This window comes from Dasypus novemcinctus, chromosome 5, assembly GCF_030445035.2.
Source record: "Dasypus novemcinctus isolate mDasNov1 chromosome 5, mDasNov1.1.hap2, whole genome shotgun sequence".
Lineage (NCBI taxonomy): Eukaryota > Metazoa > Chordata > Mammalia > Cingulata > Dasypodidae > Dasypus > Dasypus novemcinctus.
This window is the reverse complement of record NC_080677.1, coordinates 105,933,220-105,952,992: the sequence shown is the minus strand read 5'-3', so window position 1 is coordinate 105,952,992 and position 19,773 is coordinate 105,933,220. Positions and strand designations below refer to the sequence as shown.

The window sequence follows — 19,773 nt, the reverse complement described above, 5'->3', positions numbered from 1 at the left end:
GTGGAACTTTAAGCAGTGCACCTAGTTGTTTATTTTGCTTGGAAGGAGAAATGACTGGAGATGCCTTTGTATACTGATTCATGGATTGTGGCCAATGTCTTGACTGGATGGTCAGGGACTTGGAAAGACCATGATTGGAAAATTAGTAATGAAGAGGTCTGGGGGAAAGGTAAATAATTGGATCTTTTTGAGTAGGTAAAAAACATGGAGATATTTGTGTTCCATGTGAATGCTCACCAGAGGATGACTGTAGCAGAGGAGGACTTTAATAATTAAGTAGATAAGATGACCCACTCTGTGGAACAGTTGCTCTCTTTCCCCAGCCACTTCTATTATTGCCCAAAGGGCTCATGTCAAAGTGGCTATGATGGTAGGGCTGGAGGTTATACATGGGCTCAGCAACATGGGTTTCCATTCACCAAATCAGACTGGCTTTAGCCACTGCTGAGTGCCTAATCTACCAGGAACAGAGACCAACACTCAGTCCCCAGGATGGCACCATTCCCGGAGGTGATCATCCTATTATCTGGTGGCAGGTTGATTACATTGGGTTACTTCCATCATGGAAGGTACAGCATTTTGTTCTAACTGGAATAGACATACTCCTTATATGGGTTTACCTTCCCTGCATGTAATACTTCTACAAAAGCTAGCATCTGTGATATGCATATGGACTTGTAGAATGCCTTATCCCCTATCATGGTATTCCACACAGCATTGCTTCTGACCAAGGGACCCACTTCACTGCAAATGAACTATAGGAACGGGCACATGCTTATGTAATTCACTGGTCTTACCATGTTCCCCATCATCCTGAAGCAACTGGATTGATATAACAGTGGAATAGCCTTTTGAAGACTCAATTATGGTACCAATTGTGTGCCAATATCTTGCAAGGCTGGCGCAATGTTCTTTAGGAGGCTGTATATGCTCTAAATCAGTGTCCACTCTGTGGTGCTATATATCCCATAGCCAGGATTTATGGGTCCAGAAATCAATGGGTGGAAAATGGAAAGGTACTATTTAGTATTACCTCTAGTGATTCATTGGAAAAATTTTTCTTCCCATTCCTGTAACCTTCAGCTCTGATGTTCGATAGCCTTTTGTGGCAAAAGGAAGAGTGCTTTCACCAGGAGACACAATGATTCCATTGAACTGGAAACTAAGATTGTCTCCAGGCCACTTTGAGCTCCTCATGCCTCTGAATCAACAGGCAAAGAAGGGAATTACTGTATTGGCTGGGGTGATTGATCCTGATTATCAAGGGGAAATAGAACTGCAACTACAAAATGGAGGTAAGGAAGGGTTTATCTGGAATATACAACATCCCTAGGACATTTCTTAGTACTGCCGTGCCCTGTTGTTAAGGTAAATGGAAACTGCAACAACCCAATCCAGTCAGGACTGCTAATAACCCCAGCACTTGCATTGGCAATCTTAGCAAACTAAAATAGAAATGGAGTGTGATGGTTAAGCTCTTATGTCAATTTGGCCAGGTTATAGTGTCCAGTTGTTTGATCAAGCAAGCATGGCCTGATTTTTATTTTGTGGACTTAAATCATCAGTAAGTTTCTTGTATCTATGGTTGATTACATCTGCAATCAACTGAGGAGATTGCCTTCAACAATGAGAGAAGTCTCACCCAATCATCTGAAGGCTTTAAAAGGAGAAGTGATGATTTCAACAGTTAGAAGAGAGAATTTCCATCTCTACTTAGCCTGCCAGCTTCTCCTGGGGAATTCATAGAAAACATTCACCAGAGTTCCCAGCATGTGGCCTACTCTACATAATTTGGATTTATCCATCCCCACTGTTGCATGAGACATTCTTAGAAAAATCTCATAATATTTATATATATTTCCTCTCAGTTATGTTTTCCGAGAGAGCCCTGACTAATACAGCTTGAAAAATATGAGAAAGCAAATTTAGCAAAATGTGAATTGTCAAATCTAGGTTGGAGTATACATGTATACATTGTATAATTGTTTCAACTTTTATTTATGTTTGAAAATTTTTATAATAAAATGTTGGAGGAAATACAGCATATTTGTACTTACCTAGTGGTCATATTCCTCTTCCTGAAGTTGAGAGGCTGGGGCATGCATCTTCTGATGAGGCTTGCTATTTCTTAATTTTCCTTCTTCCCACAAAGTTCTATTCTACTTCCAGTTCATTGCTTGTGAAGTTTGACTTTTGGATACTGCCTACATACTCCTCAGCACTTGGATGTGCTGTATGTCATGGTCTGTCAGTTATTGTACTGTTTTTCATGGCTATTCCTTGGGCCTTTCAAATTCCTGTTCCCAGTGGCCTCACCTATGTTTCCCCAAGTCTACTGAATTCTCCTTGTGCTGCCCCAGGTAGTGGAGGGAAGACCAAGGTACCTCATTGCTAGGTCTATCCAATGTTACATCTTGATGAATGTATGTGTGTTTGTGCTTGATTGCTTCAGTTTCCTAGTTGCATAAACAAATACTATACAGTATAGTTTGGCTTAACATCAGGAATTTATTGGCTTACAGTTTCAGAGGCTAGAAGGCTTGTTTCCTCCCGGGGTTGGTATCTCTGGTTGGCTGCCCATCTTTGGGGTTCCTTGGCTTTTCTGTCACATGGCAATGCACATACAGCATCTTCTCCTTTCTCTTCTGTGTTCCATTGACTTCCAGCTTCTGGCTGCTCCCTGTGGCTTCTCTTTGTGTCCAATTTCCTCTACTTATGAGGACTTCAGCCGTATTGGATTAAGGCCTGCCCTCATTTGGTTTGAGCACACCTTAACTAATAACATCAAAGGTCTGTTTACAAATGGGTTCACATGCACAGGACCAATGGTTGGTACCCGAACATTCCTTTTGTGGGGGACATGATTCAATCTCCAACAATGATGAAGCAGTATGCAGTGGGATTTTTCTCTCTTTTCGCCAGAAATTGGAATATGCGGTTTATCCCAGAAGGGATAAGGGTCATTATATTGGCCTTGTATAGTGGAAAGAGCACTGATACAGATGGGCAGTATCTGACTTCTCACCTTGCTTTTTCTTGTATGACCAAGGATGAGTCATTTACAGTTTAAGCCTCAGCCTCTTCACCTTTTATAAGAAATTGGATTAGAGACTACTGTGACAGTTCAAAATTATTTTGTGAATTTCAAAAAGAGAAATGTTTTGTTTTTGAACTAATCCATTCCAATGGGTGTGAGATTCTTTTGATTGGACTACATCAATGAAGGCTAAGTCTCTGCCCTTTTCCTGGAGTTCATATAAATGGAGACACAGAGAGCGAGAGTCACAGGCAAAGGGAGCCACCACATTTGATCCTGCAATGTCAGAGAAAGGACTCCAGGTTTGCCCACAGCTAGGCTCAAGGAGAGAAACCCTAGGAGAGCTGAGACCCAGGGAGAGATGAGCCGTACGCCTGATAGTTCACAGCTGAACTCAGGAAGAATGTAGAGTTGCTGAGACTGAGAGAGGTGGCCTGGTGAGAGACAAATCCTATGCCTGGTTGCCCACAGCTGAGCTCCAGAAGATCGTAGATTCTGCGGGGAAGGCAGAGACCTTGGCAGAGATTGGCAGCTGTCTTCACCACATGGGAGGATGTTAGGATCAACAGCTGGCTTTGGTGGGAAAGTATCTCTGCTGATGCTTTGATCTGGATATTTCATGGCCTCAGAAATGTAAGCTTTTACCCCAGATAAATCCCATTTATAAATGCCAACCATTTATGGTACTTTGCATGTGCAGCCCTTTGGTATATTAAGACAACTGTGTAAGTACTGTTTCAGTCCTAAAATTCAAATTCCACATGTCTAGATCAGTGCTTAGGTTTAAATCCTACTGTACCACTTATTATGTGACCTTAGGCAAGTTACTTAGGTTTTTGAAGCTTTGGTTTTCTTATCTGCAAAATGGAAACAATAATAGTATTTATTTCTTATGATTTCTTTAAGAATTAAATGAAATAAAGTTTGTAAAGGCCTGAGCACCAGTCCTAGCACATAGCACTCTAATGTTAGTTGCTACTACTACCGCTGCTACTGCTACTACCTCTCTTCCTCCTAGGACAAACTGGAATGCAATTGTGAATATGTTTATCTGCAAATGTCCTCCAAGAGCTTCCTATTTCTTTCTCTCTATAAGAAAGAACTTTATTGTTAATTTTTTCAATTCAAATAAAGTTAACTTTAATATTTCCTTATTTATTTAGAATTGCTACATGTCTTTGCTGTAACTTTAGAGAGTGTGCTTTTTTAAAGCCATATTGAATTTTCAGAAAGGATATCATACTTAAAATAAGGATCATTTTAGTTCTACATTTTGTCCACAATCTTTTATCTTCAAAAGGAAAAAAATCTTCATATTATGTTTTTTCTGGAATCATAAGGAATTAACTGAAAAATCAATTCTTCCTAAGAAAAGAGAAAAGAGCTATTATTAAGAAATAAAGAGTAGTTTGTGGACAGCATGAGCAGAAGATCAATGGAGGCTTTGGGGATGTCGTTAGTTCCTTACTGAAAACTAAACTATCACCCTGGGCTGTTGATGATGAACATCTATCCCCCATTGGAATCAGTCTGTGGGAAAACAGGAAAACACCTATTTGTCTCAGCTCTCAGTGTCTCTATCTTTTACTTTCCACTCAAAAACAAAACAAAACACAGTAAACTTCAGAATATTGTTAGATGCAATAATTTAAAAATAACTCTAGATAAGGGATGGAGTGCTTTTAGTTATCTAATATTCTATAATATAATATTCTATAATAGAAATTTTAGAAGCCAGAGAGCAAAACTTTAATTCAAAAGTCGAACTGTATTTATAACATAAAGAATAATAAATTATTCCAGAATGCTAGGAATTCAGAAGTCATTTATATATATATATATATACATGTAAGTTCTTCAAGGAACTTGTGGGAAATATTGGCACAGAAGACAAAAATCTGCAAATGTACACTTGTAATTACTTGGGCTCCAATCCCTAAAGTAGAACTGTAGTGTGGAGGATTCCTTTGGCTGCCACTAGAGGCGACTGTGATTTTAGACCCATGGCAGGTTGAAAAGACTACTCTTTTTCTTAGGCCCATTTCCAAGTCTTAGCTTTCACCACCCAGGCATGGCAAGAAAAGTCCACTTTAGAGCAAGTTAGCCAGTAGGCTTAGGCCACTACTTTGGTCTCAGGCTGGCAAAGGAGCTCCTGGCTGGAAGGGAGACTGTGTTTCAACTTGGGAACACCTATCCCCCAAGGTTTACCCCAGCACACTACATCTAATGCGATGGGGTAGAGATAAAGATGGTACCCAGAGCTCAGCAGTCTAGGCCACTGGCTTCTGCTGAATGAGACTTAATTCTAAGCCCCAGGTATGGAGAAGGGTTTCAGCTAATATTATTATTAACATACTTCTGGACTTTTCTAGCAAGTCAGCTGGTGAAGGAGCAACAGAGAACTGAAGCTGGGGTAAAACCATTCTAACCACTTCTTTGCTTTTTTTTTTTTTTTCATTTTCATCGCTCAGGCAGAGACTTGAGGGTGACAATGACAGTTTTCTAAAAGGGACTCCAACAAGAGTCTCTTAGAACAAACTGTGGGACTTTTCTGACAAGTGGCCTGAAGAGGCATTCTTCAGTCAACCAAAGATCTGACTGACTTCATAAGGTTAAAAAAAGTTCCCTTAGCTGTGTTACTATCACTGCTAAGGAGTCAGACTGAGAACATCAGCATCTTTTCTGAGGAGAGTGAGGCAGGTGTAACATATAGATTTACAAAAATGTCAAATATGAGATTTTTTTCTCTTATAAAAGTTTCAATGCAAAGGGCCTTGAACAAATAAACTTCCCAAGTACAGGTGAAATCTGAGTCAATTTATCAAAGGTAAATTTATCAAAGGTGACTTTTCAGGAATAAGTATGGCATGAATTATTCTTATGAGACACTTATTTTGAAAGAAAACTTCAGTCCTTGGTGAAAAACAAACATTGACCAGTAAATCAGGTGATAGAACCAATGTGTTTGAAGAGAGGTCAAATCAAGGCTTTGGTTCTAACCACAGATACAATGTCTAGACCAATTTTCCTAGAGATGCAGTCTACCAGGAAGCAGAATGAGAGGACCAATAGTGAGATTCTTTGGAAAATCAGTTATAAAATAAGAGGGTTGTGTTAGACCCACAAAGAAGACAGGTAGTGGCTGAATTCCCATATTATTTCTATAAGATAAGTCAAGTCAATAACTATTTGTTGCCTATCCTCTGCCCATTATATTAGGTAGAGATAGAAGACAATCTCTACTTTCAAAGAGTTTTGCAATTACCCCATAAAGCTATTGTGGGGTAAGATATGGGTTCTAAAGCCACTTACTAGTTGAGTGACCTTATTTAACCTGTCTATGCTTCAGTTGCCCCATTGGTAAAATGGAAATAGCAACGGTTGGTAGTTATATAATAGGGCTGTAAGAATTAGATGAGCTAATCTATGTAGAGTGATTAGATTAGTTTTTGACATAAGCAAATGTTCAATAAATGTTAGCAGTTGTTATTATTATGAAACTGTTCTGCAGAAATTATGTCAGTGCTAAATTGTGTGAAAGAAGAAGAGAGGTAAACTGAAATGTGTCAAAGTTACTGCGATGATAGAGTAAGGAGTTAAAATACTTATTTTCAGAAAAAAAAAAGCCAAACTTGCAGTTTTTTAGATTAAGATATGCTGCAAAAGGAAACATTTATGTTTCATTCCTCACTTTAAACAGCATGCACTATTAATGCCACATTCTGCCCAACTCATCCTCACATTTTAAAAAAGTTATTCAAGGTAGGAGAACTTCCCGTCAACTGTTAAGATCTCCACAGAGTTTCAAGGCCCAGAATTGTTGTGATAACGACACTATATCCTCCACTATATCCTCACTGTCATGTTTTACACCCTTAGCTGGAAACTGGTCCTCTATTGTTCTCTACTGATCAGGAATACAAACTTTTTCTAATCCCTTTTATTTCAATGTCATAAGCATTCATGTGTATTAGGTTTTTCTGAAGATTTTTACCACTAGTTGACCCTTTGAGAAATGACAAGCTAAAGCAAATGGGGAAAGGTCTACAGTTAAAAAGCAAATGTCTGAAGTTTTACAAAGTAAAGGTTCCTCTTGGGGAAGATTATGAAATTCGAATTCCTCGCCTACAGCAGAAAGAGAGGTGGGAAGCAGGGAGGGAGATACCTTAAAAATATTATGAGTATTTTGTTTGTGGCAGTTATGATATTAACATAGAAAATTTAAGTGGGTCAAAAACAAAATAACGTTGTTTAATCTTCTAGAAAAAAAATACAGGGCAAGGTAATCTTGCCAATTCAAGGTAACTCAGTCACTTCAAGTAGCATTTTTCTTTCTCCTCTCCTCCTCTTGTCCCTGTCAATGATATCCCTATGAAGTCCCCAAAGGGGCTGATCCATCATCCTGGTCTCAGGGGAGGGCACCTGGGCTGTCTTGCTTCTCTGTGGGTATCTACACCTGTGTGGTTCGTTGTCTGTTCTCTTAGGCACAGTCCATACATGGAGAGTGTTCCCAGGAAGCTCGCCTCTCCATCACTGGATTTGGTCCCTACCATGGCTTTGGGGGTGGGGGGGAGGTGTTAGTACCCTAAGGGTCAGCAACATCCTTCTGTTTCAAGTGATCCACCTGCAGCCTCAGATAGGAATCAGTTTGCCTTAGCAGCTTTGTTGGTTCTCAATCCTCAACTACCTTCAACACCTCTTTGGATTTCTTCTAGGCCCCAAGAATTAAGGAGAACTTTGACCTGGGGTGGGTGAGGAGTGTGCTTTCTCAGATCTATCTCTGGTTTAGGCGACCAGCTGCCAGCTTCTACTCTGCTGCCACCCCATACTGGTGGGGCATATGCTGAGGCTGTCTCCTTCCAGAGTTCTTAGATGGCAAGCAGGACACAACTCCCCTCTGGTCTCAAATCCCTGACTTACTGGGGAGTTTCTATCCCTCCCAAATCTGAGTCTTTACCCAAGAGAACAGGCAGAAAGAGCGTGTACCTCCCAGGGCCTTCATGAAATGGCAATGCCCTGCACAAGGGCATCACTTCTAAGGGGGCCCTGATAACATGATAGACATCACTGATTTGTTTATTTGTTATGGCAATTTTCTGGCAAATGGACGACTTGAAGAAAGAGTGCTTTTTTCTAATTCACACAAAGACACCATATGGACAAGTGGTAGCACCAGTGTCCAGGCCAACATGGAAATTCTTCTGTTCTTCCCTCACAGCCCAGAAATCATTCTAATTTCTTCTCCATGTGGTGGAAAATTGGCTCTCACATCAACACACATTCTTTACCACTCTCTGGTTTATTGTTTAAAGCTTTCACTTAGAGTCCTCTCAACCTGTTATTGGTATTCAAGCTAAGATCTTGAAAACCACCTCCTTCATCCCCTTCCACCTAAACATTTTCTAGTACAAATACCTGGCCCCTAAATTGAAAGCGAGAACTTCCAGGGCTCTAATTTGGAACTCAAAGCTGGAAATTTGACTCTTAGTTCATGCTGGGTTTGAAGATGGATGAAAGGAAAAAGGTTGTTGGTGGTAAAAAGATAAGGCACCACAGTTCTTGGCTCAGGGGAGATAAAGAGACTATCATGAGTCTCCACACATATTGAAGTAACAGAGAAGTAGGATAGATTTTGACCAAGAATTGGGGTGCCAGAAATGATTGTACTTAGTTCAAGTTATGTTTAAGCCCATCAGACTTTGAGACATGATGATGGGATACAGCCCTTCTGAGAGGTGGGTTGTGCTGCTGAATGGTCGTCAGAAACAGGCTCTTTTTGGCACAGGTATGAGCAGTGTGAGATGCATGGGGGAAAAGGCATCAACAGAAACAAATGAGTTTGTTACAGCTTCTGAGGCTCTATTAGGGTTGCGTTAAAAGTGTACACAAGATAAAACAAGGCAGCAGGCTACTTGTGACCTTTGACCACATTCTTATCTAGTGGAAACCACATTGCCAGAAACATCTTTCTGAAAAGGGAGGGCAATGGGATATAATCAGCTCTCTACAATAACTGCATAATCACCACCCCACCAGCACCAGCACTGCTCGGCTGGACGCCTAGGTCTGTGAAAAGTGTGGTCATGCTTCCTTCTTCTTTATTTTCTCTGCTTTGTTTGTCCCCTCCCACCTTATCACCAACTTGCCCTGCTAAGCTGCATTCCCTGGCCCTACCACCTCCACACCAGCCTGGGAGGGAAGTGGAATTTTAGAGCTTCATTATTACCTATAATTCCAGAGAACTACAAAAACCCTGCTGTGCTGCAACTAAGGTTTGCTATATGTACTTACCAGTCTTTGTAAGAAGTTAAAGATTAAAAAAAGAAAGAACAGAAAACCTATATTTTAACTATTTTTTCCTGCAATTTTTCTTTCTGCTAATCTATGAAAGTAAACTCCAGTTATATTATTTTAAAGGTATATTTTTTAAGAGTGGCTAGAGGTCAAGGTTAACCTTCTCCTACTTTATTTAGGGATGCCAAATACTTAATGAATCTCTGCAAGTACAGCTTCCATATATTGTTCTCCTCTGAGTACATGTCACTAGAGTCCTTTATTAGGGAGATGTCCTTATTTGGACCTTATTTTTATTGTTCTGGCAACTGAAGCTGCTTGCACGGGGAAGAGAGAAGAAAACTAACATGTATTGAGTGTCTTCTATAAGTGAGCCATTATGCTAGGTGCTTAAAATTTCATTTATTACCCCCAATAGTTTTGAAATGTATGTATTTTGATGCCCATTTTATAGGTGAGGAAAAAGAATCTCTAAGAAAGTAAGTAACTGAATCAAGGTAACATAGCTAGTGATGAGGATTTGAACGCAGGACTGTTTGACTCTAAAGCCGATGGTCTTTTTATTATGTTATGCAGCATTGGGAAGTCCAAATGGTCCAGCCTTATGCCAGATTCCAGGGCATAGTGATATTTCAGTACTTGGAAAATCATTAGTCCTCTCAATTCTATTAAATGGTATTACCCATCCATCTTCCTAGATCTTTCTACCAACTCTAATCTTTAAATACTTATCTAAGACTAATCTAAGTTTCCATTTACAACAAACAGTCCTCCCATTAAGTAGGTTTATGCGATTCCACTAAAACATCACCAAAGAAAGCAATTAACACTTCTTTTTAGGCCTGATTTTTAATTGGGCCCTGACGTTTCTTCTTGGTTTTAATAGCTGGGACTTAACTTAATAATGCTTCTTACATAATGGAAACATATCCAATTTCTTCACTGCAACATTTATCCAATCCCTACCCACTTCTCAATCCTGTCAATTTTAATCATCAGGGAATATCCTGCTTTGAAACATTACATTGTGAAGGACAGACTTATAGTGGTCAGGAGACAAATGCTATCCAGATAAATTAACTTTTAAAAAATTTATTCCCCTCCCTCTGCTGCTTGTGCTTGCTGTCTGCTCTCTATGTCCATTTGCTGTGAGTTCTTCTGTGTCTGCTTGTCTTCCCCATCTTCTCTTTAGAAGGCCCCGGGAACTGACCATGGGACCTTTTGACATGGGAAAGAGGCACTCAATCGCCCAAGCCACCTTGACTCCCTGGTTTCTTGTGTCTCTCACTGTCTTTCGTCTGTGTCTCTTTTTGTTGCATCGTCTTGTTGTACCAGCTCTCCAAGCCGCATGGGCCAGCTAGCTCTCTGTGCCACATGAGCCAGCTTGCTTTATACCAGGAGGCCTCAGGAATCGAACCGGGGCCCCTCCTTATGGTAGATGGGACCCCAATTGCTTGAGCTGCATCCACTTTCCCAGATAAATTTTGATAATAAGTTTTATTTTAGCATGGATGTGCCACTTAGAATTAGCAGTGTCTCTAAAGATATGTGTTAAGACAAATGGGAAATAGTGAGCTATTTCAATGCATGATCTGCAAATCTTAAATTTGTTTAATTAATTATTTTGTTTCCAGAAGACAATCGTGGACTGGAATACTGGCCAGAAGGATAGGATAAATTTCAATCAAACTAAGCAAACAAAATGTTAGGACCTTTCTATTAATAATCAAGTGGTCGACTATCATATGGTTGGTTCACCTAGTGGGACTAGAACACAGCCACTAAGATCTGCACTAAAGCTCTAAGGAGGAGGAATGAAAGGAAATATCTCTTGTACTCTGCTTTCACCCAACCTTCATCGCCTTCTTAGGAACTGTTGCTGGCTCTGATTCCATTTTTACTGACTGGATTGATAAGGGACCCACTGGACTTTCAAGAAGGATCTACAATTGACCTGTCTGTCTTGGAGATTAAGGTTTTGTTGTTGTTGTTTTTAGGAGTTGAAGGCATGGTCTATTTAAGTCAGTTGGTTTCAAGCTTTGATGCATATAAGAGTCACCTGGGGTACTTGTTGAAAATATGATTCCCTAGACCCTACACATAGAATTTGGATTTGTAATGTTGGGGTTGCATCTCAGCTTTATAATTAACCCTCCTTCTGCCCCATGATCCTGAAGCAAATACCTTGGACCAACCGTGGAAAACACTGGTTTGAGCATTTTCGTCTCCTGAGATGAAGTCTGGAGACAGCTGTACAGTGGTGGGTAACAGTTCAGACTTTGGTGCCCGATTAGTATTGACTAGACCCTGGTTCTTTCTATGATCTTGAGCAAGTTGTGCAACTGACTGTTCCTCAGTTTCCAGAGTAAAAAGGGGTGAAACTACCTCATGAGATTGTTACTAGAATTAAATGAGTTCATCCATGTAAAATGCCCAGAAGAGTGCCCAGTTACCAAATTACCCCAAATTAAATTTTCGGGGTACTTTAAATTATGTTATTTCAAGCATGGGCTATTGAGAAGCAATTATCAGTAAAAAATTACCAGTTTGTATGACAAAATGTTTTGTTCAATTTATTTGCTTTTAATTTTTCTTTGTTTATATAATGGGCTTCACTTTTGTTTTCAGAATCAAGAAACAATAAATAAATAAATAAATAAATAAACAATTGTGCAAGAACAGCTAGAAATAGCAGCTATGTACAGCAGGGGAAACAGAGAGATTGAGAGGTGAGGGATTTTCTTGTTTGTTTTTTGTTTATTATTGCTATTATTGAAATAATGAAAATGCTCTAATAAAATTGAAGTGATGAATAAACAATGATGTGATTATACTAAATACCACTGATTGTACACTTTTGATGAATTGTATGTTTATTAATCTCTATCAATGGCACTGATTTGTTTTAAAAAAAAAAGAATTGAACCACAAAGACCACAATAACAATTTCTTTCTGTTCAGGAATGTTCATGTTTTATTAGGTCTTGCTTTAAATTTTTCAAGGGTGTTGTAGACCCTAATGGATATGGTGTGTTTTTATTGCAGAGACATTCTTTGACAGAGGAGCTTGAGACTGTCAGAATCTGAAAGTGGCCAGACTTTGAAAAGTGAAAAGAGTCAAAGAGATATGCTAAAAAAGGAAGAGAGGAAAAGAAGGAAAGACTTTTCAAGGAGGAAAATTTAACATCCATTCAGGGTTAAAACTTTATATTTGGTTCTATCAGAGATGAACATAGAAAATACAGTCTCTATTTTGAGTGTATTATATAGTACATCGAGTGCTATATAACCTATTGAGGTAAAGAGCTCAGGCTTTGCAGTCCAACAGAGCCATGGGTAGACTCAGCTCCACCACTTATGAACTGTGTGACCTTAGACAAGTTATTCAGCCTCCCTGAGGCTTATGTACAATGGCAATGTTTGGAGTACCAAATTGGATAATATTCATAAATAGCTTAGCACAGTGAGTAGACCATAACAAAACCTTTGTAAGTGTGAACTATTAACATTATCTGAGACCAAATAATTGAGTAGTCATTTAATTACTCATTTAATATCAGTCCAAGACTATTAGAGTGAAAGCGATGCCAATAAAAATGATCAATAGTTTTGTGGTTTTACAGAAACATGGAACTGACTCCATTTATATACATAAATGAATCTGAGATTTTAAAAGCTCCCTGCCTGCGGCATTCCCAAGGATCCTGCTTCTCATATATCATTATTAGCTCAGTTGTAACCAGTGAGCTGAAGTTGTGCATTAATTAGTGCCTTAAAAGTTGACATTTAAAAGAGGTGTATGGAGAAGATCAGAAAGTGGAAGAACATTGTTCTCTGTGTAGAGTGGGACTGTGGGAGTGTTATCTTTTCTCACACACAGTTTGACCACCTAAAGTCCGAACGAATGTGGGTTTCTTTAATATGCCTGGGAGTGTCTTTAGCTGTTTCTTAAAAAGGCTTTTGATGGCTTTTCTTTAAGCTTAGGACTTAACTTTAGAGCCTGTGGGGCCAAACAGATGCTTTCAGGGACTGAGCGTGAGTAATGTCCTCCTGCAGCCTGGGTCATAATTCATCAAATATTGCTGTAGTGGCCTGGAAGAGGCAATATATCTCTGAGTATGCACAGGGGATGCACATTAATGCCAGAGGATCTGGTTCAGTAACCAAAGACATATTCAGAGATTAAAATGAAAACCCCAGTGGGAAATTGGTGATCTAAATAAATTTCTAGAGGGTCTTCTTCGAATTAGCTAGCCAGAAGCACCCACGACAGTGATGCCTTTCATGCTCAGAACAAAGCTCTGTCTTTACTCACATGGGAACATAAATAGTGCAAATTGTAATATAACCATGAACATCTTTGCTCTAGTAGTAGCAATAGCAGCCAAGTCCTGGTAGTATGAGTTGATTTGGTCTTGTTGCAGATGACTAGGTCTCACTTATTTTAGTGTGTTTTTGCATTTTTTCCATGATTGTCCCCAAGTAATTAATTTAGAGAGGTAGTGCCTAGATTAGTGTTTACCTGTTCTCATGATTCCTGGAAATATTTGAAGCATGAGACTGCCATTGCCAGCCCAGACACTTTTTGTCTTTTCCCCACAGAATTTCCAGAATAACAGTTCAATTAAGAGGAAATGCTAACTTATAAACTTACATTCTTTTCACTATTAATACCTGATCACAGGGAAGTGGACTTAGCTCAATGGACAGAGCATCCGCCTACCATATGGGAAGTCCACGGTTCAAACCCCGGGCCTCCTTGACCCGTGTGGAGCTGGCCCATGCACCGTGCTGATGCATGCAAGGAGTGCCCTACCATGCAGGGGTGTCCCCCGCGTAGGGGAGCCCCACGCGCAAGGAGTGCACCCCGTAAAGAGAGCTGCCCAGCGCGAAAGAAAGGGCAGCCTGCCCAGGAATGGCACCGCACACACGGAGAGCTGACACAACAAGATGACGAACAAAAAGAAATACAGATTCCTGGTGCCACTGATAAGGATAGAAGCAGACATGGAGGAACACACAGCAAATGGACACAGAGAACAGACAACTAGGGTGGGCAAGGGGAAGGGGAGAGAAAAAAAAATACCTGACCACAAATCTGAGGATTGTTACCTTAAGGAAGGGACAGTGCAGAAGACAAATTCTTGACTTTTAACTTGCAAAATAGTTTCTTGATATCTATGGCAGAGCCAAGGATTTAAATTGCACATGTCCAGGTTTCTGAAAGAGCAATGGTATTTTGAGTCCCATAGGTTAAGAGGTAGAAGGATTCAGAGCTCGAAGTCCATATATTAAACAAGAGAACTGGGAAGACAGCATGAAAGTGACAGCTAGTTTTTCTCCTAAAATGTGGGTAGTTAGATGTTGGTATGGTTCTAGGAGAAGGGATGCTCCATCCTCCAGCCTCCTTCATGGCCTGGCATCAATAATAACAATAACTAACACCTATGTAGCACTTACTATATGTTATTTTACATGCATTGTACATTTTAACTCATTTATTCTTTTTCTTATGAATACAGGTCATTTTATTTGAATTTTAAAAATTTATTATCTTTTTTTAAAGATACCTTGATCACACAATATGTTACATTAAAAAATATAAATGGTTCCCATATACCCCACTGCCCACACCCCCCACTCCTCCCACATCAACAATTTCTTCCACTAGTGTGGTACATTCATTGCATTTGATGAATACATTCTGGAGCACTGCTACACAGCATGGATTATAGTTTACATATATAGTTTACATCTCTCCTAGTCCATTCAGTGGGTTATGGCAGGATATATAATGCCCTGCACCTGTCCCTGCAATACCATTCAGGACAACTCCAAGTCCCCAAAATGCCCCCATATCACACCTCTTTTTCCTTCTCCCTGCCTTCAGCAAGTCCCGTGGGTCTCCACATTAATAATAATATAATTTCTTCCATTGCTAGAGTCACAATAATTCTATAGTAGAATGCCAGTAAGGCCACTCTAATCCATATTTTATTCCTCCATCCTGAGGATCTGGGGATGGTGATGTCCACTCCACCCCTAAATTGAGAGGGGGCTTCGATCCCACATGGCTGATGGATGGGATTCTCCTGCTTGCAGTTTCATTTATTCTTTTCAACAATTTCAACAACTCTATGAGATAGATCTCATTTTGTAGATGAGAAAACTGAGGCACAAAAAGTCAAGTCAAATGATTGGCTCAAAGTCACAAGCTAATAAGTGGCAGAGTCAGTGTTCTCACTCAGGCATTCTAGCTCTGGAGTCCTTATTTAGCAATGACCAAACTTTGTAGTGTCGATGACAAAAATCTTAGGTTGGGTTGGTGGGTTCCAAGAGCAAGGGAGACCTGTCCTTGCTTCCTGGGGAAGCCTGAAGGGCATGTCTCAGCACAAACTTTACAAGTATGTGGGAGCAGCAGCAAAGCAGAGGTGGCAGCTGGGTGAGTCTGGGCAAAAAGAGCTCTGATGGTTGAGTCTCCCGCTGCCAGAGGAGACCTCACAAGAACTTTCTGTGTCGCTGAAAGGGTTGTGGATGTGGCTGAGAGAGGCTCTGGTGAGGGTTCAGTGTCAGTAGGAGAAGCCAGAGACCCTGGTAGACCAATGCACATGGGCAGTGGAAGTGGTGGAGATGTAGCGAATAACCACAGACCAGCAGGTAGAGGTGCCAGTGAAGAAGCTGCCTCACCCCGCAATGCCATGCCACCAGCAAATCCTAAGGGAATGAAAGGGAAAGGGAGAAACCTTGAATTTTTCTGATTTTATCCCTGATATGACTGAAGAATTACTCATTTGAATTAGTTTAAATTAGGAGGATTGACTTTCCTGCTACAGAGAAAATTGGGAGCTTGAAATAGAGGTTAAGTTCAATTAAAGAAGAATTGAAGGTTTTAATTTTGTACCACTTATTATTGGCTTGTAAAAACTGTATTCAGTACATAATTCTACTGAGATAATATAAATTTGATACAAGAAACCACCAGTAAGTGATCCTTCTGTTACATTTTCAAATAGAAAGTGCTCAGCATGGAAAGGGAGATGAATTGGACACTCCAATACTTTTCTTCACAAGTTTAGACAGAACTTTTCCAAAAGCAATTTCCACTCAATTGCATTTACCTTTCCATGGGTCAGAAACAGTTAATGGAAATGAAGGACATTTCAGTGCTAATGTTATATTGTTTACTGATACCAAATTATTTCTGGATTAAGAACACTGTGGTCCATATCGTGGAAGTGAAACTACTTTATACCCCATCTATGGATGAGGCTAATGTGTTAGTTTATAGACCTTGTATTCCCAAGAGTGCTTTATAAATCTGTAAGTCATTCCCAAGTGCTCTATTTTACATTCAGATCCCTGAGTGAGCTGGAAAATCAAATGAATAAACACACACACATGCAAAGAGGTACCTGGTTAATTATGCGTTGCAGAAGCTAGACATGCTCCATTTCTTTTTTCTGTTTCTTTCATAAAGCTTTTTAAAAATCGTTGTCAGAGAAACATTTTCTGGTTCAAGAGGGGCTTCTATTTCTGAAGAGAAATGAATAAAATAACTCAAATAGAATTTATTGGCTTCGAAAAGATGTTTAAATGGCCAAAGTGGGTCTGGGATGGGTCGTAGGGAAAGAACAAGCAGATTTTTATTGTTGCTGCAGTTATTTAATATTGATTGAGAATCACCAATGCTAATAGCTCCGTTTGGGGCTTAATGCATAAGTATTTCTTGATTTTCTTTGCTAGTAAATAAACACGTTTGAAGTATTTTCCACTGAAATGCTCTTCATTGAACTTACATGCTCAGTCCTTTGCTAAATCAACCTACTGGCTGGGAGCCAGCAGAGATGCCAAGTTATTCTGACTCTACACTTCAATTTCTTCCTCATTTTTAAAATGGAGATAATACCTGCTACAGACCTGTCTCACAGTGATGTTAGAGTAATTTTTGAGTTATTACCTGAAATCAGTGTAAGTATCTTAGGAGAAAAGAATCATAAAATGTAGACTAGCACTGCTTTCACATTTCTGACAAAGAGGGCTTTCACCACGTAACAGTCTCCCCAGGTACATTCACAAAGGACAGGAAGTGGTGATTCCCAGGTCTCTGAACATACCTCACATTTTTCAGTGCTTCCTCATCCTAACACAGGGAGCAGCAGGACCCAGTAGGTGCAGGTGCTCAGCCTGTGACATAACCTCAGTGTTTCATTCTCTCGCCTATCAATTTAGAAAATGTAATTCACAGGACCACCATATGGAGTAAGTAACCAGAGCTGTTGGAAAACCCTTTGCAAATATAAAGAGCTACCTGTAAGTGAAGAATAATACTCAAGAGCATGCATTTTGAATGCAGCGATATGAATATCTGTCTGTTCAACCCTTTATTTGGAGGAAATGAGTATGTTGGCTGAACTAAAGCCATCTACAGCTTTTATGGCGACAGCTGTGAGATACTTAAAAACATATGCTGCTCCACATTTTGTCGCTTGACACTGCCAGATTGAAGATTTAAAATGAGTTTCAAAGAATTTCCATGGCATTTCCTATTTAGAAGGCTTTTCCATAAAGGACACATTAACAGTCTCTTATGCTAATTCACCTCTATTGCATGATATTCCTGGTGTAGAAAATTCTACCAAAAGAAACAAGGAGTGGATGAGAATTGTGGTTGATGGTGCAGATGCAAGAGTGTTCATTGTTAGCTAGAACAAATTTACTATTGCAGAGTGGTGGGAATGTGGAGAAGCATGGGAAAAACAGCTGGAATGGCCTATGGACTGTGGTTAGCAGTAATAATAGAACAGTCTTGCGTCTATGCCAAAGATGTACTGTGTTGATAATGGGGCAGAATGGAAAATGTGAGCCAAATGTACACTATAGACATGGTAACAATCAGATGTTAGTAATATCTTATTTGTAACAAATATTCTACCACAGTGTGCTGTGATAGAGGAGTGTTGTTTGGGAATTCTGCACATGTGCATGATTGTTTCATAGGTTTACAACTTCTGTCACAAAAATATATTTAAAAAAAAATAGGATGGGTTGGGATAAAAACACACCAAATGTAAGGTAAGGACAAATGTAAGGTAAGGACTATAATTAGTAGTAAGATTTTGACAATATTCTTTCATAATTTGTAACAAAAATCTCATGACAATGCAAGGTGTTGGTGGAGAGTTAATGTGTGGGACCCCTGTATGATGTTATGCATGTTTGCTTTGTAAGTTCACAACTTTTACTATTCACTCATTGTTTATGTATGTTCATATAGAAATGATATAAAGATAATAATAATAGAGTGGGTTGGGGAAAAATACTTTTGTTAGTAGTTAATATTTTTTGGGGGGTGATTAATCTTTTTTTTCCCTTTTATTTATTTATGTATTTATTTTTAATTCATTTTTTAAAAATATTACATTAAAAAAACACAAGGTCCCCATTCACCCCCACCGCCCCCACCCTACCACTCCCCCCACAGAAACACTCTGCCCCCAGTAGTTAATATTTTGATAATGCCCTTTAATCATTAGTTGAAAATGTTTAACAACAATGCAAGATATTGGTGGTAGGGTGAGGTATAAGAGTCCTGTATGATGTTATATATGTTTATTTTGTAAGTTCACAACTATTAGTATACACTTATTGTTATGTATGTTTATGTATGAGTGATATACTTCAATAAATTTTTAAAAGTTTGGATTTTCTATATTTTAAGATATCTTAAATATAGAATTAGTTTTGGACTGTCTGGCTCTTTCCAGTTTCTTTTATTTCAAACAGTACTGCAAGAAATAAACTTTTACGAGTTTTTTAAACATGAGAAAAAAAAACTCTACCAAAAGAGCAGTGTGTCCAGTGGGTGGCCCGAGTGTCCCTGGACACGTGAGAACTCCCTCAGCTTATAGCAGGGACCACTGTTGTCTCAGACTAGAAACAGGCCCCCAAAAGTAGCCCCAATCTGAACATCACAAGTTTGGCAGATGACAGGTTTCCATCCTTGCATGCACCTGTAAACACAATAATATTTTCTCCATTGTGTGAGCTTCTTAAGGGCTGGAGCACACACTGTCTGCATTCTGGAGAGCTAGTCAATTCTTGAGTGTTCTGGTTGTCCAGTAAATCCTGAGGAACAGACGGCCACTGATGAAGAGCACTTCCCCTCACGTAGAGTCTGGTTCCATTGATGAAGACACTTCTTGTTCCCAAACTATGAATTAGTAGTATGTCTGACAGGCCAGCAGAGATTCAGAAGAGCTGTTTTGGCTTATGCTAGATGGAGCGTCCCTGACAACACACTCTGGGGAGCCTAAGACTTTTCTGCAAGGTCCAGGCCACTCTTGGCCAGGGTTGTCCGTGTTTGAGAGGTACACCCCTGAGTCAGAGAGGTGAGCAAGTGATCCATCAGCATAGCAACATCAAGCCAGGAGGCAGGGAGGGAA

At 39.6% G+C, this 19,773-nt stretch overlaps 1 long non-coding RNA gene across 2 annotated transcripts; it reads left to right on the top strand.

The window, feature by feature from the left end:
• The first annotated feature begins 993 nt into the window (after window positions 1-993).
• LOC131278527 (uncharacterized) lies at window positions 994-18,952 on the top strand. 2 transcript variants are annotated; one of them, XR_009185879.2, is made up of 3 exons: window positions 994-1,295; window positions 11,960-12,060; window positions 12,377-18,952. It is a non-coding gene; the product is annotated as an uncharacterized lncRNA (long non-coding RNA). The 2 variants fall into 2 exon arrangements; XR_009185878.2 differs by having other exon boundaries at window positions 10,966-12,060.
• The last annotated feature ends 821 nt before the right edge of the window (window positions 18,953-19,773 follow it).